The 14,729-nt window shown below is 41.2% G+C and overlaps 1 protein-coding gene across 2 annotated transcripts in view; it reads left to right on the top strand.

Annotated features, from left to right (window-relative positions):
* gnb1a (guanine nucleotide binding protein (G protein), beta polypeptide 1a) overlaps positions 1-14,729 on the top strand; it is a 38,149-nt gene that overhangs the window by 5,845 nt on the left and 17,575 nt on the right. The window contains exon 1 of one of the 2 annotated variants that reach the window (XM_083975400.1): positions 2,269-2,303. The exons of the other annotated variant lie outside the window; for it this stretch is intronic. The gene's annotated coding sequence lies outside the window, so the exon portion shown is untranslated. Of the gene's footprint in view, positions 1-2,268; positions 2,304-14,729 lie in introns of those variants that run through there. 2 annotated transcript variants of the gene reach the window in all.

Here is a 14,729-nt window from a genome sequence, read left to right as displayed (position 1 = left end):
TCAATTGTATATTTCTGTTGCTATAATTGTGTTTTGAACCATGGTCTGATCAGAAGTAGGGCTGCCCCCGACCAAAGATTTTGTTGGTCGACCAGTAGTCGTCACTTATGGCAATTAGTCGACTAATCGACCTCCCCACCCTTGAGGAACCCCCCCCCCCCCCCCCCCCCCCCCGCCGCGTTGGTCATGTTCCGCCACAGTAGCGCACGCATACAAACACACACATCACACAGCGTATGAAGTTGATTAACAGTTAACTGTCTCAATACCAGTGTTGCCCTTGGCTTTCTTTTTCCTTTTTTTTGCCTGCGGTCAGGTTGAGAATTAATCAATTAATGCTCGACTCCGGCCGTGTTGGGTCCGAGAATCAACAAGCCGGTCGGGTGTAGCTATGCCCGTTTATCACCAATAAACACGGTAGATGAGGAGGGTAAAAAGTTACTGAGCTCAGGCTGTGTGACTGGTGGGTGCGGGTCTCTGACTGCAGCGGAGACTACCATGGATCCGCTCCGTGACACTGAGACTGTCCGCCGGTGAGCGCTGTGGGACGGGACCGGGGCTCAGACAGCACCCGCTAATCGTTGAAAACAGCAGTGATACTAGAGAGACTGCCGTGCCGTGTATAAAAAAAATTTTAAAAAGTGTCACATCATTACTTTCTGTATCTGGCCCTTCAAAATAAAAGCCCCATAGCCTTTCATATACAGTTCAGTCATTGATTTTGACTTAATTTTGACAAGACACGGCTCCAAATGTTTTTTTTTTTTTCTTGCGACCAATCGACCAATGAAATTTTGGTCGGCTAATGATTTTTTGGTCGACCAGTGCTTGGTCGACTATTTGGGGGCAGCCCTAATCAGAAGCACCTGAGAATCTCAATACAGTAGAGCTGATCATCAGTTTAGCTATATTAGTTATGTACACACCATCTATGTATTGTTTTTAACCCAAAGCACCGGTGGCATGTTAATGGCTTCAAAATATTGTTCTCTATCAAATTTGGCAAATCTTCAAAGGTCTTCAAATATGGTAATGGTTGCCAACGCCAATACACTCACAACAAAAGGTCTACTACACCTGAGCAAGTGGAGTTAGCATATTGCAGTAAAAGGGTGATGATGATGCTAGAAATAATCCCAACAATGAACCCCCCGACATGCTGTAATGGCTCCCTTTTTTCCCCTTTATAACATGGGGAGCAGGGTGGCTTTACCTGTGTCCCATCTAAAGGAGCCTGGGTTTAAATTTAGTATCTGAGCTACTGTTTTGTTCAACAGAAAGTCCCCACACCAGAGGTAGTACTTCCTAATGGCCCTAATGTTGTATTGAGTGATGGTGACAGCCAAACACAAAACCCAAAGCTGCTACAACTTGTGTACAGCTTTCATTCACACAGTGACCAAGCATAACGTGCAGCTATCAGTGCTGGGGCTAGGGGCAGACATTTCATGTCATTTTTACTAGCATTGAAAATGTGAAACGGAGGAAACATCGCAGGAGGTATTACAGACAGTTTGTAAGCAGTGATTTCTCCCTCTTATAGCCTATCTCTCTTATACCCCATTCACATCCAGGTCAAACATCTGTATCTAATTGGGTTGATACGAAGCTCCTGACCACTGTTGAAGAGAGGTGTGATTTAGTCCAACTTAATTGGATCTTCAGGTTTCCTTCTAGAAACTAATTTTCTCCACAGTAGGTGTTAATTTAACAACATGTATGTTGGTCAATAAATAACATACTCCCAAAGAGAGAGAAACAAAATGGGCAGATATGGGCAAGGGAGGGAAAACAGATGTGCATATATGGTCAAGAGGACAGAAGTGAAACTGAAAACTAACTTTTATCTGGTAATCCTGTAAATTCATGGAGCAACTCCACAGACTGGTGTTTCAGCAAACCACAAAGTAATCTGTAACAGTGGTGACATAGGACACGTTCCTACTTTTCTTCATGGTAAAAGCACCGGAAATATCAATGTTGAACATGAACATTTTGGAACCAAGAATTTCACTTCAGTCCCACTTTGACCCTTTTAAACAAAGGGTTTATCAGAGAAACACCAAAAACATTTGTGTTCCTGAATCTGTGTTTTGCCAAGAATGTGAAGTTGTTTGTCCACATTGTCATGATTTGTTTTTTCTCTCCCTGAGCTTTCCCTTGGGTCAACATAACAAAGGAACCTCTACCTTATGTTTGCTCAGTGTGTGATTTGTGTGTCGTTTGACTGTAGGTGCTGTTATGTATCCATAAGCTTGTCACCACTACCCAAAAGGTCTTGGCCAGTGTTTTGAATAGTCAAAGTAAGTGGGACCGGAGCCGCTTAATGACCCACACACAGGCCTGTCATCACTCAGATGCTGTGTAACCCTGCGGAAAGCCCATCACAGGCCTGAGCAGTACTTTGCATGCCAACATCTGCTCTGCTTTGTATAGAGACCGCCTCCGTGTCTATTTACATTCTAGCGCTTACATTTGACTACCAGAAGGAAAATGTGACCAAACCTGAAAACCGAGATGACAGGGAAAGACCGCCAGTATTAGTGAGATTTCTTCCTCTTTAAAGCAAGAAAGGCCATAGTCACTTGAGCAAAAGAGTGGGCTAGCTGTCATGTGACTCTTCACACACACTTGCTCTTCTCTTGGAGGCTTGGAGAGAAAGCATGGGGGGAGGGGTATGATTATTAATGCAATCAAAGGAGTGTATTTTATGTTTTAAATAAAGTCATGCTTTTGGCTTTGGGCTAGCCTGACCTTCTTTCCTTTTTTCCCTTTCCTTTTTTAATCTAACTCATTCATTTCCCTGTATGAAAAGCTGCTTGTGCAGCTGTCCAAGGCACAAAACATACCTTTGTTAATGTATGTGACTTGTTTTTTTTTGTCAGCCAACACTACAGCTAGGCTGTGGAATCTGTTTTGCATGATCCCTGGTCTGAGAGTTGCTTTTGCGATTGTCAGACTATTTTATTACACACAAGCTTATAGTGAATCACTCTGTCAGATATTTTTATTCAGACAACTTTTATTTGCTTGTGCTTTAATCACTTAATTTACGGCCAATGTCTGTTATCCCTACCAACAATGCACCCTCTCTCGTAAGAGCACACTGCATCATGGAATATTTTACTAATCAATCAATTAAACTCTACTGTCACTCCCATTGATGTTATGTCCCCAATCACCAGACATTAACCCACAGCAGGCAGCTACACTGAGAGAGCACATGTGAAATTACGCCCAGTTAAAGTGACAGTTCACCAAATTTCCACATCAACCTCAGAAATGCTTGTAGTTAGGACCAGGCCTGTTAAGAGGAGCAGCTGTGTGTAAAGAGTACATGGTGTGTGTGAAAACTTATTCAGCCATCCATCTTCTGTGCGTGCTTAACCTGTGCATTGATGAAGGAGCATGTGTTCACGAGAAAGCTGACTAATCTTGAGATCATTTTGAATGTCTATAGGGGGCCAAATACGAGCCTATAATTAGTTAAATAGAATACTTTCAGCAACAGAAGACCAAGCTAATAGTTGCAGGGTTGCAGCAGTTGTCAGTGTCACATGGTGTTCACTAGGGGTGGGAATCACCAGAGGCCCCACCATACAGTATTATTAGGATACTGAACTCACAATATTATTGCTGTTTTGTGATATCCAAAGTATTACAGTAACATATTGTGATACATTTTTGATTGAAGTCTTTGTCAACATCTGTTTTATCTTGTGAGATACAATTCTCAGTCTGTTCATCTCACGTTAATCATTTTTTATTCCTGAAAGATGGGATTATCAAGCAAACAGACCACAGTCATAAAAAGTACACTTGTATTCTGGTGCCAAAAACTTCAATTTGTATTTGCAATTTACATAATGAAAGATCATACCTGGCATCCTTGAATTCCAAAATATCACAATATTATGCTATTTGATTTTATTTATTATTTATTCCTTTATTTTCCCCACCTCAAGCTTTCACTGTCTTTGTTTTTTTAAAGTAAGACTTGAAACCTGTTTGGTTAATATGAATAGAGAGAGACTTTATTGTCATCGCATATGTCAATGCAACGAAATTAGGTTTAGCATCAATTCCCACTACGTAGCAGCATCACAATAAAAATGGAATGAATAGTAAAGAAAATAAATAGAATACCAAAAACACTGTAAACATTATATATGAAAAAGTTATCAGTTAAAAGTACAAGGCAACACGTCTTTTCTTTTAAAATGTCTGGTGTAATCAGTTACACCAGTGTTGTCATGATTTTATTACCCGTTGGGAAAATTTCCACACCGTGCCATCCCTAGTAACTGAGCATTGTGTCACTGAAAGTGTGTTGTTTTTCTTACGCTTTTAGGTAGTGTGGCTGTTGTCCAGGAAATGCAAGGGTTTCACCATACACTTATTGCCCCTGGCTCCAAGTCCGCTGATGTGTAAAGGTTTTTGTGTCACACATACAGTTCCAATGTGTCCTGTAAAAATGTTTTTGTTTTCTGGGAGTTTTTTTTAAAGCCAGCGCTTGAAGAATAGCTTAATAATGAAGCTGTCTTTCTCATATGTTTAAAATACACAAAACTATTCAGGGGAAAGGTAAAGGTAGCCTCTTCAAGTTAAAAATTGCTGTGTTGTACTGTTTCATTTTTATGTCAGATGAATTGTGCACAAACTGAGCAGAGTATCATGATCAGAACTGTGTCAGCTTATGCATACTCATTTGTAGCCCCAGGATTTTGCCCCACTTTCACTGGAGCAAAATGGGTTATGGAGCCTGAGGCTGTTCATTTTCACTTCAGCCATTTTTCTTGAGACCCATAAGGATTTGAAATCCACCTACTCCTCAGACATTGACTAAAAAAGAATTATAAGTCCATTTTTGTCAACCTTTGCTCATTGCCTGCTGTATGTCATTAGCAGAAGTGGCAGGTACATGGCACCGTGCTAATCTCCACACCTTTGTAAGGGCAGCCAATCAGAAACATCTTAAATTGCCTTTCTATTGACATTGTTGCACTGACATGAACAACTACTACCATCCCCCCTTTTGCCATTAAAGGCAAATCTGAGGTTGGTTATTCCGACTATAGTGGCTTTGGCAGTCCAGTCACTTAACTTCCTTGGTGGAAGTAAAAAATCAAAGCTATGTTTTCACCTGTGTCGGCTGGTTTGTTTGTCTGTCAGCAAGATTACACAAAACATGCCGAATTGATTTGCACAGACTTGGGTATGGACTTGGCCAGGGAATTTTTATTCACTTTCCTTAACGCTGCAAGATACAGCCTGTTTAGTTTCTCAGCTACAATGTATGGGTCTTGATGTAAAAAAAAAAAACATATTTGAAATATCCATGTTGTTGAGATCTTTAAGTTTGTAAAGCTGTCGTGCCGATCTGGAGCACAGTCAGGATCTGGTGGAAGAAAATGTTTGGCCTTGGTGGAGTTATGCGCTTCACTGAGTTTCAGAGAGGGTGGTGTTTGTATTCAACCTCAAACAGTCCACCATATTACTGCTGTCACATACCCTTGTGTTTAGTGACTGTTGTAGTTAAACTAGACTGACAGGACTGTCAGTCTAGAAACCAAAAACAGCAAAACGGGTTTTCACTGTTTTCTGACTAAATCATTGTTAGCAAAAATGACTAGCATATTTTTCTGAGCAGTTTGTGTTGCAAACATTTTACATTGAGTTAATTATTTACCTACTTTGAGTATATTTCACCATATATTCTTTAATATAGATTCAATCCAGACAAGCCTCCATGTCTTCTGCCATCTACAGCGCTGCTGTTGCTTTGTGTGTTGGTAGGAAAAGGCCGGCGAGAGAGGATGTATGCGCTGGAAAGAATGACAAAGTGAGTGAGATTGGATGGGGCTTTTAAGAAATGTCCAGGAGCAATCCCCTTCTGTCTTCTCTTACTGCATCATCAGTCCCCTTGTTCCTGCCTTCGTGTGACCTGGTTGTGTTTCAGCTACATTTACCATGCATCACTTCCCCATAGCACTTAGATGGACCCTCACCCAACCAATCCAACCCAAAAAGATATGGAGGAGGAGAGAAAAAAACGCTTGCCTTTATTGGCTGGCCTCTTGCACAAATCGAATTTTTGAAAATTAAGAAATAGTGTTTTTATCACAAATGTTCTTATCATATTTATTGGTCCATTCACATTGAATAACTACTTTCCTACATTATCCAGCTTCACGGTGCAGATTAATCTCAAAGAAAAGCTACAGGAGTCGCTGCAGAATTTGGATGTTTTAAGTTGAAAATGGAGAGCAGAAAAAAAGTGTTGTCAGCCTTGGAAAAGTTAGGAATTCCAATATTATCCATTAGGAATGTGCAGAGATTTCAGCTGCAGCTTTGTGTGATAAACTGTCAGCTGATACTTCTGACATCACCTTGACTGGTCATATTGTTGTCAGTTTGGTAGTAGGAGCTAGTCAGCGGTTGTCACTAGTTGTTAGACTGCAGGTGCTGAGCCACAGTAAGAGATTTGCCTAACTCAAAGTGAGAGAGAGGGAGGACACAGAGGCGGGAGAACGCTTGTAAATATTGCAAAGAGTTTTCCTCCCCTCGATGGATGGAGAGGAGGAGAAGAAGAAACGAGGTGGCTTCTCTCTCCAGACAGAGTGCTTTTCTAAAAGCCATTTCAGTTGCATCAAGACCTATAAGTGTAGTCCCATTGTAAGACAGGAATAGGGGTTTTACAGCCATGTTGCCACTCCACACACACAAGCAGCTTCTTACATTCAGATTTTTATGGTTTGACAAAGTTGAAATGGGAGCCAGTAATGTCATTTTTGTCGGACCAGCTTCTCTTCTAAGAACTGATGATTTGAGTGTTTACATCAGAAATTATCTGGATAAGATTTTTCTTTTTTAATTTCAGGTTTGTATTAATTTCACACACACCTTGTGCTGTAGCTACAACCACATGCCTCTCACAGCCTTCATCTTCAAACCAATTGCAGTGTTTATCTCCAAGTAAAACGGGCCACATAAAATGTGATGCAGAGCAGATGGCTGTCAAGAAGCCTCTGCATGTGTCCACCTTAGTCCATTAGTCTATAACTAGGCTTTGGTTTTCCCTATTAAGAACTCTGTTAAACTAAAATGTGACACTTATTTATCCAAAGACGACAATCCCAAAACAAATATGGTGGATATGTAAAGTAATTGTGTCCAACAGGGCACCAAGAACACCATCCAAACACAGGGCAGGGCATCGTGTTACTCTCAGTTTCAGTTCTTAGTGGTTTCTTCAAGATGTTGGAAGCACTCCTTTTGAGCTTCTGCTTTATGTTGACATCATACATTTCCCTCGAGGTTTGATGTGTGTGTGCTTTTTTTTTCTCACCACAGTTGTAAAGAGTGGTTATCTGAGTTACCTGTCAGCTTCAACCCATATGACCATTCTCCTCACACCCTTGTCATCGACAAAGCGTGTCTGCTCGCTGGTTGTTTTTTTGTTTTTTGTTACACCCTAAGTAAAATCTCTGGTGTGAAAATCTCAGGAGTTGTGCACTGTCAGAAAAACTGAGACAAACAAGTGAATATTAACTGGAGTTCTTGAGTGGTATGTATAGCTTTGCTGCAACATGATTTCATGATAAGATAATTGCATGAATAAGCAGGTGCACAGGTGTTCCCAATAATGTAATTTGTTTTATTATTCCTGCTGATGCACAAATTCGATACTAATCTCTTCATATATCACACTCATTCATACAACAAAATCAACATTAAACATTCAGGTTAATAGTGATTGCTGTTGTCTACCTTTTGGTTCCATCTCTGCTTCAGTGATGTTCTCCGAGTAGCTCATCAAAGTCACCTGTCTCATGGAATCTGCAGCATATTGAGCTTCTTGCATTCAGTCACTCCTCATTATTTGTTTAGCAGCATGGGTTAGGCCAAGTGCAAGTCAGACTGACCTAATTTTGTGTGTAGAGTCAGCCTCCCCTCTGTCTCTTCGTTTTTATCCCTGCGTTTGTCTGTGAACATAAGCCTGCCTGCCTGTCAGGATGTCCTGGGTAACTTGTTACTGTAATGCAGCTGATTGCAGAGCCTGGTTCAAAAAGCCTGGATGGACACCGGCAAGTGCAATGGTAGTAGCAGAGAGAAACCACAGAGCAAGTGTATTTGTAAAGTGTGTGTGCTGTCGCCACATCCGCTGAATGTTTTGACAAAGGGAAGAGAGAAAGACAAGCAGAGTTAGGGAAACACCCTTAAAAAGGAAACGCCTGCTTAGAGAGGCTCTGCGCCTGTATTAAGGCGGAGGCAGCACGCTGACACAGATGAGTAGCTGAGACACTGCAACAGCCGTCAACTGACTGACTTGTAACAAAGAGCAGGCCCGTCCATATCCTGCTCTACCCCGCGTACTGTATGTTTACAGGGGCAGGAAATCGGCCACAACCCAAATGGCTCTGAAGCACTAGAATATATGATCCCATAGAGATGTGAATCAGCGGGGAGATGGGATGCAACACTCATGGAGGCAGGGGTGTGGCATCTGGTATCCAAGCAGGAGGGCATGAATTATTAAGCCCACCATCTCTACACCACCTTTCAAACACTAACTCAGGACTCTGCCTATGTCTCTCAGATGGGCAATGGTTGAGACTGAGAACATTGTGATAGCTAATAGGGCTGGGGCGATGCTTTCCTCCCAGTTCGATTCTTTTACGCATTTTTGGGTGGCGATTCGATTTAAATTGCGATTCTTCGATATTGCCGATTTTTTGTGAAAAAGTTGAATGATTATGTCTACAGACCATATCATGAGCCATATTTCCCCTAGAAAAAAATGCACACCACATGTGAGTCAGTTTTTAATATTTATTCAGCAGCAATATATTTGAACCATTTTAAAGTAAACTGCTAAATTTATCTGAACATATACTCTCTTTTCAAAAGCCTGGACTGTAGGGATGTGAATCTTTGGGTGTCTTAATATATCTAAACACAGATGTCCCTGGCCGAGAGTCTAGATTACCCTTACACTATTGGTCATCTGAATACCATGTGACTCTATCATGAAGTTACACTATTGGTTGACCTGCCAAGTGTTGGAGATTCCCCATTGGTTGCTGCTCTTTTAAATTGACTCTTCAGACACATTTAGAGATATTTTGCCACAACACCTTGCAATAAATCTGAGCTCCTTTCCGTAGCAGAATCGTCACTACTGTCCCATGAGTGAGAGCTCCACCTCTCTGTCTCACTGAGGGCAGTGGTTTGTTAACCAGATGATGCTGTGCACTATGAGAGACAAAAGAAGAAAGATATTCTGTCGCTTCTCACTTTCTTTCCGAGTGATCATTTTGCATCTGAATCCAGCTAAAATCACTGCACAGTCTTTGTCTTTAACAGATGTGATTGGATTTTAGTAGCAGCAGCAAATCGGTAGTGACTGCTGGTTAACATGTAGTCTTAATGGGCCATGTTTGTAGTCGGGGTGTGTTTCAGAGTAGTTGATGTTGGGCTGAATGCAGAATGATTCACACTTCTTGTTGCTATTTGCGAATAGTGTAGGTCAAGTAGGATGCAGCTCTTTATCACCTGTGACAACATCAATCCATTTAAGATGCGGCATTTTAACGGACTACAACCGGATATACACAATCTTTTACCTGCTACAATTTACTGAGTTCTATTCTGTTTATTTCCGTTTTAAACCTAAAGATGTAAAAAAAAAAAAAAAACATGATACTGTCTGGACATTGTTGAAGATGTCACATTTTCAATGTAATTAATAGATTGAGTTTTTGACTTTGCAAAAATTTTCATTTTTCATGTTAATGTGGACATAACCTATCAAGGAGACGGAGTGTAGTAATCACGACTTGTATTTTAGTACATATTGTTTGACGAAAACATGGTGGTTGAAAGGGAAAATGCTTGTGAAAATCCCATCACTGACAACTGTGTTTGATGAGTCCTGCAAACAAACTCAAATGACAGTCACGTCACATAGGTAATCATTAAAATGTTGCCACAGCATTGGAGCATTTGTTACTTTGTGCTTTGTGCATACAGAATGAAAATGGACCTAACACTATCACGACAACACAACCTCATTGTTGATCAACGCATTACATTTCCAACAGAAGACGAACCTTGTACTTGTCACCAAGGTTGTAATTTATTGCAGGTGCATAATGCTGGATGCCATTGTGGTGTGAACCTTTTCTGAGGAGCTGACCTCTGTATAATGTGTAACACAACACGTTGTACTGTCTATGTGTGTCTGTTTGTGTGGATACCTGAAGAGAAAAGCTGTGTTTTTGACAAGTCTGAGAGGTCCTGTATGGTGCTGTAGGTGTAGGCCTCCTCTGCTCAGTGTTTAATGCTTGGAAGCTTACTGAGCCTTGCTCCCCTGCACCAAGGGGTTAATTAGCAGCTCCCCTCCCAATTGTCCTCTGCTTGTTCACTCTCATTAGTTTAATCTGGCTCTGTCCTCCAGCTTGCCTCTCTTCCCTCTATCCTCTTGTGCACCAGAACATCTCACTACCTACCTACCCCTCTCCTTATGTCGTCAGGGTGGAGTCAATCCTCTACCCCAAAAATCTACTGCCAAACCCCACCAGAACATCCTGTCATTTGTCCCTCCACACCAACTTCAGCTTTTGCTTAGCCTTTTTCGTTTTTCATGAATATATCCTAAAAATCTTTTAACATAAAAAAAAAAACATTCAAATGTCACTGTCTTATAACAGGTCCATATTGGATTTTGTGCCCAATAAGGTTCATATTGCAGTTTTATTTCCTTTTTTTTTTTTTTTTGAGAGAGAGAGAGAGAATTTGTTCAAATCATACTTGAAATGTAATACAAGTTACTATTTAAAAGGGTTAAAAATGCTTCCAGCCATCCATGAATTCACTGTTCTCAGTCATTTCTTAGAAATTCATTCTTGTCTACTCACAGCTTTATTGTCATGTGCCCCTATGTTATGAAATGACCGCAGAAATCTTTACTGATGAAGCAGCTCATTTAGCTCCATTTATAAGTCAATTCGATGTGACAATGAATGGTACATGCATGATCATCGCCGTATGGGAAGGAGAAATACCAATGAATTGCGTTTTGTGTGTGGAGTCGAATTACACTTCCTCTCTCCTTCTCGCTGTGTTCTGCTCGAGATGTCGGAGCTGATAGGAGTGGCTGGAAAATGTGAAGTCTGCTTCCCTCCTCCTCTTTCTCCTCCTCCTCCCCCACCACCTCTCTAAAAATAGCTGGCAGAAAGAGAAGGCAGTGAAGTCGAGGCTCTATCTGTTGGGCTGCCAGTGGTTTCAACACTCCCACCACCAGCACAAGGGAAAAAGAGTCCTCTGAATCACACCTCTAATACTAATCACCAGTAAAGAGCACTGGCTTATTCTATGTTTCTGTCAGTAGAGATTCTGTTAAATTTCATCAGCACTGAAATTGACCAGATGTAGGATTTTTTTTTTTTTTGCATTATACAGGACAGGGCATTTTAGCACAAAGACTGAAAGATACAGAATTGCAATGCATTCATTCAAAGCGGTCAGAAATTGAGGCAAGAGTTTTATTTTAAGGACCAAACAGTGGAATGTTCCTGACACGCCACATCGATCACCTGACCTCAGTCTCTGAGCATGTGTTTCAATTGTTTAAGCCAAAGTGTCAACTGAAAGCCCCTAAAACCAGAGAGAAGTGAATATAGCTGCAGTATGGGTGTGGAGAGATGCCAAGCCTTTGCTAATGTCCATGGATTACAGACTTCTTGCACTTTTTGATTGATCTTGCAGTTTTGTTTTGCAACCAAATATGACTTACACATGACTAACATATTAGGATTATGTTTGGTCCGTTACAATTGGCAGGCTGTGTTTTTAAAAGGACCTAAAGGGCCCATCACCCATAAAGCCATTGTTTTCACTGCTGACGTGTGTGTGATGTGCTGCAGTCCAGCACATGCCAAACATGTCACTTGTTTAAATGTTAACAGACTGCACTTAAAAAATGTAATTGGGTGGTTTTATTTAGGGTAAATACTAATGTTAATAGTTATCTGGAAGACAAAGATTTACAGTATGAAACAGTTTCAGTGTGCTTTTATTTATGTTTATAACATGAAAACATAACTGCATAATAAACCCACGGAATATTAGTGTTAGCATTAGCTATCACTTACTGAGAAAAAGTGCATGATCTGGGGACTTTTTCCAGTTGAGACAGTGCACAAAAGAAATAAAATTAGTTATGGTTGTGCTCATTGATATTTCAGCAATATCAACAATTCTGACTTGTCTCAGTGATGCACTTCTTCGTCACAAATATATGGAACAGGATTGATTGGCTATTTACCCGTGATGTACAACCATTGCCATCATTAACCCCTTAGAGACAGATGCTACAAATGAACCACTGACAAATCCTAAGAAGAAAGGTCTTAAAGACCATCAAAATGATTTAAGTAATTTTGTTGTTTGTGCCGAAGCAGTAGCCTGGTTGAGTATATGTCTGGCCTCCTGTTTTGTTTGTGAACACCTTGTAGTCCACTTTTAATCGTATCTGTCATGTGATCTAAATATTAGTAAGTATTGACTACCTGACAAGAAATACAGAGATTACTTAAACACGTGTCTATCGTTGACCCGGAAACGTCCTGTAAGGGATAAACCTGTTGTCTCCTTTCTTACTTTCACTTAAAGCTGGGACAATCTGTGCTTACATGCAGATATAATGGATGCCGCTCACATGTTATAGCAGCCACAAGGCTTGTGTGACCAGTCGGCAACGTTAAAGGCTGCAGACGTACAGCTGGGCGACATTTTTTAAAAAGTATATTGATTTTTTTTTTATTATAGCGATCGATACTGTTAATTATCGATTATTTTATTTTAAAAACATGTGGAACATTTGCTTAAAGACCACAGAAAAAAGGAATTCAACTTCACTCTATTCAACTTCTACATACAGCCATTACTGTTGAAATGATGATATACAAAGGGAAATCAACTTCAGTGACATGACATCAGTGAAGTCTGATAAATAAATATTTCCTTCGGTCCTTTATGAACCAGTAGCAACAGGTCAGAGGAGCTAACTAACTCACCAGCCAACAAAGACTTCTTACATTTGCTGGCACTTGTTGGTAGAACAACGAACAATCGTTAACTTGTATGAGGATGTCGTTGTCGTTGTGTGCGATAGAGCAAGCTCTTTTCTATAATGTTAAAGCAGAAGTAAGCGGAATGTTTGTGTTAATAAAAGTCTTAAATAGTTATATCTTCCGACAGCAATCACATATATAGAATGTTTGGTCTGAAACACGAGTCTGTCAGTCGCTCTGCTGTAAGCCAATGAGGTGGGAGAACGGCATAAAGGGGCAGTCCTCTCTGTGTGTGCAGCCAAGGGATGCGCGTGAATGTGGTGACGTAGGGAGGAGGGCGGGGACTGCTAACTCCATCTGCTGACAAGAAGTTAGCCAAAACGACCGGATCGTTTACTTCTGCTTTAAGATAAACCGTGTATATATTTTTGGTCCTCGTGTTCTAGAGTTTAGATTCTGAGCCCGAGCCCGGCCCGGACCCGACCCGACCGCGGGCCGGGTTCGGGCCGACATTTCACATCAATGTCCGCGGGCCGGGCCGAGCCGGCTTGCCCAGCCTTTGATCAAGCATTTGTGTGTTGATTTTTTTCATGACTTTAGTAGCCCAATTAGGTGGACAGAAAGCTATGCCATAATCAGCAATATTTCACGTAACTATTTCTTTTTCGAAAAGTAAGCCTGCATCTAACTAAAGTGTGCCATGTTGCGCAAAGTTTTTTTAAAAAAGCATCACGTCTCCTTCACGTGCAGCAGCGGCACGCACGCCACACACTGACTGCATGCATCACCAGTCTGCTCGTGCAGCAGCAGCTGAGCAACATGAAGTTCCAGAATATAAAGAAAAAAATAAAGTTTGAGCACCTTTGATGGAAAGTCGGAGGTGTGGAGGGTGCTGGCACTGCCGTCGCCGAATTTAAACAGCCCACGAATAAAAAATAAAAAAAATGTTGTGTTGAAATCGGGCTCGGGCTCATAATTGCAGTTAATGTGTCGGGCTGGGCCGGGCCGGTCTCGGACACAACGTGCACGGGCTCGGTTAGGGTCGGGCTTGATTTTTTGGGCCCGATCTAAGCTCTATCGTGTTCCTACTAGAGAACTTGTTCTACCTTTCTTGTCAACCGAATATCGCTGCTCATCCTCTGCCGTCTCCACTCGCGCTGATTTTTAAATACTGGCGGTCACCACACACAACAAGTTGACATTATCGACTGACTGAGAGAGTACAGTGCCGGTTTTGAGGGCATGTTGCTGTGTTATGTTAAACGAGCTGGGCAGGGGGCAGGAGCTTGGTGACAGAGCTGTGACAGGGAAACGCCTGTTTACAGGTCCTTTTCTATCGAACTTTTTATCGACCCGTTTTTTGTATTGGTCATCACGTGTCTATCGATGGGTATATATCGTTACAGTAATGTTGATAGCAGGTTTTCAATGTAGTGAGTCCCTGGGACCCACAGGTGGTGATTTGAGCGGGTCCCTGGGAAATTCAATGGGTCCCCAATTAAACATTTTTTTATTTCTTTCTATTTCTTATATTCTTCTTCTTCTTAAATTGTAGTGTTAAACTCCTTTGATGGTGGTATGGTTATAATTAACAGATATATTCATGTAGGTATGTTCCAAATCTGAAAGGTTTATTGCAAAACAACTGTCATA

This window comes from Trachurus trachurus (assembly GCF_905171665.1).
Source record: "Trachurus trachurus genome assembly, chromosome: 7".
NCBI lineage: Eukaryota > Metazoa > Chordata > Actinopteri > Carangiformes > Carangidae > Trachurus > Trachurus trachurus.
This window is presented reverse-complemented; position numbering and strand designations above follow the sequence as displayed.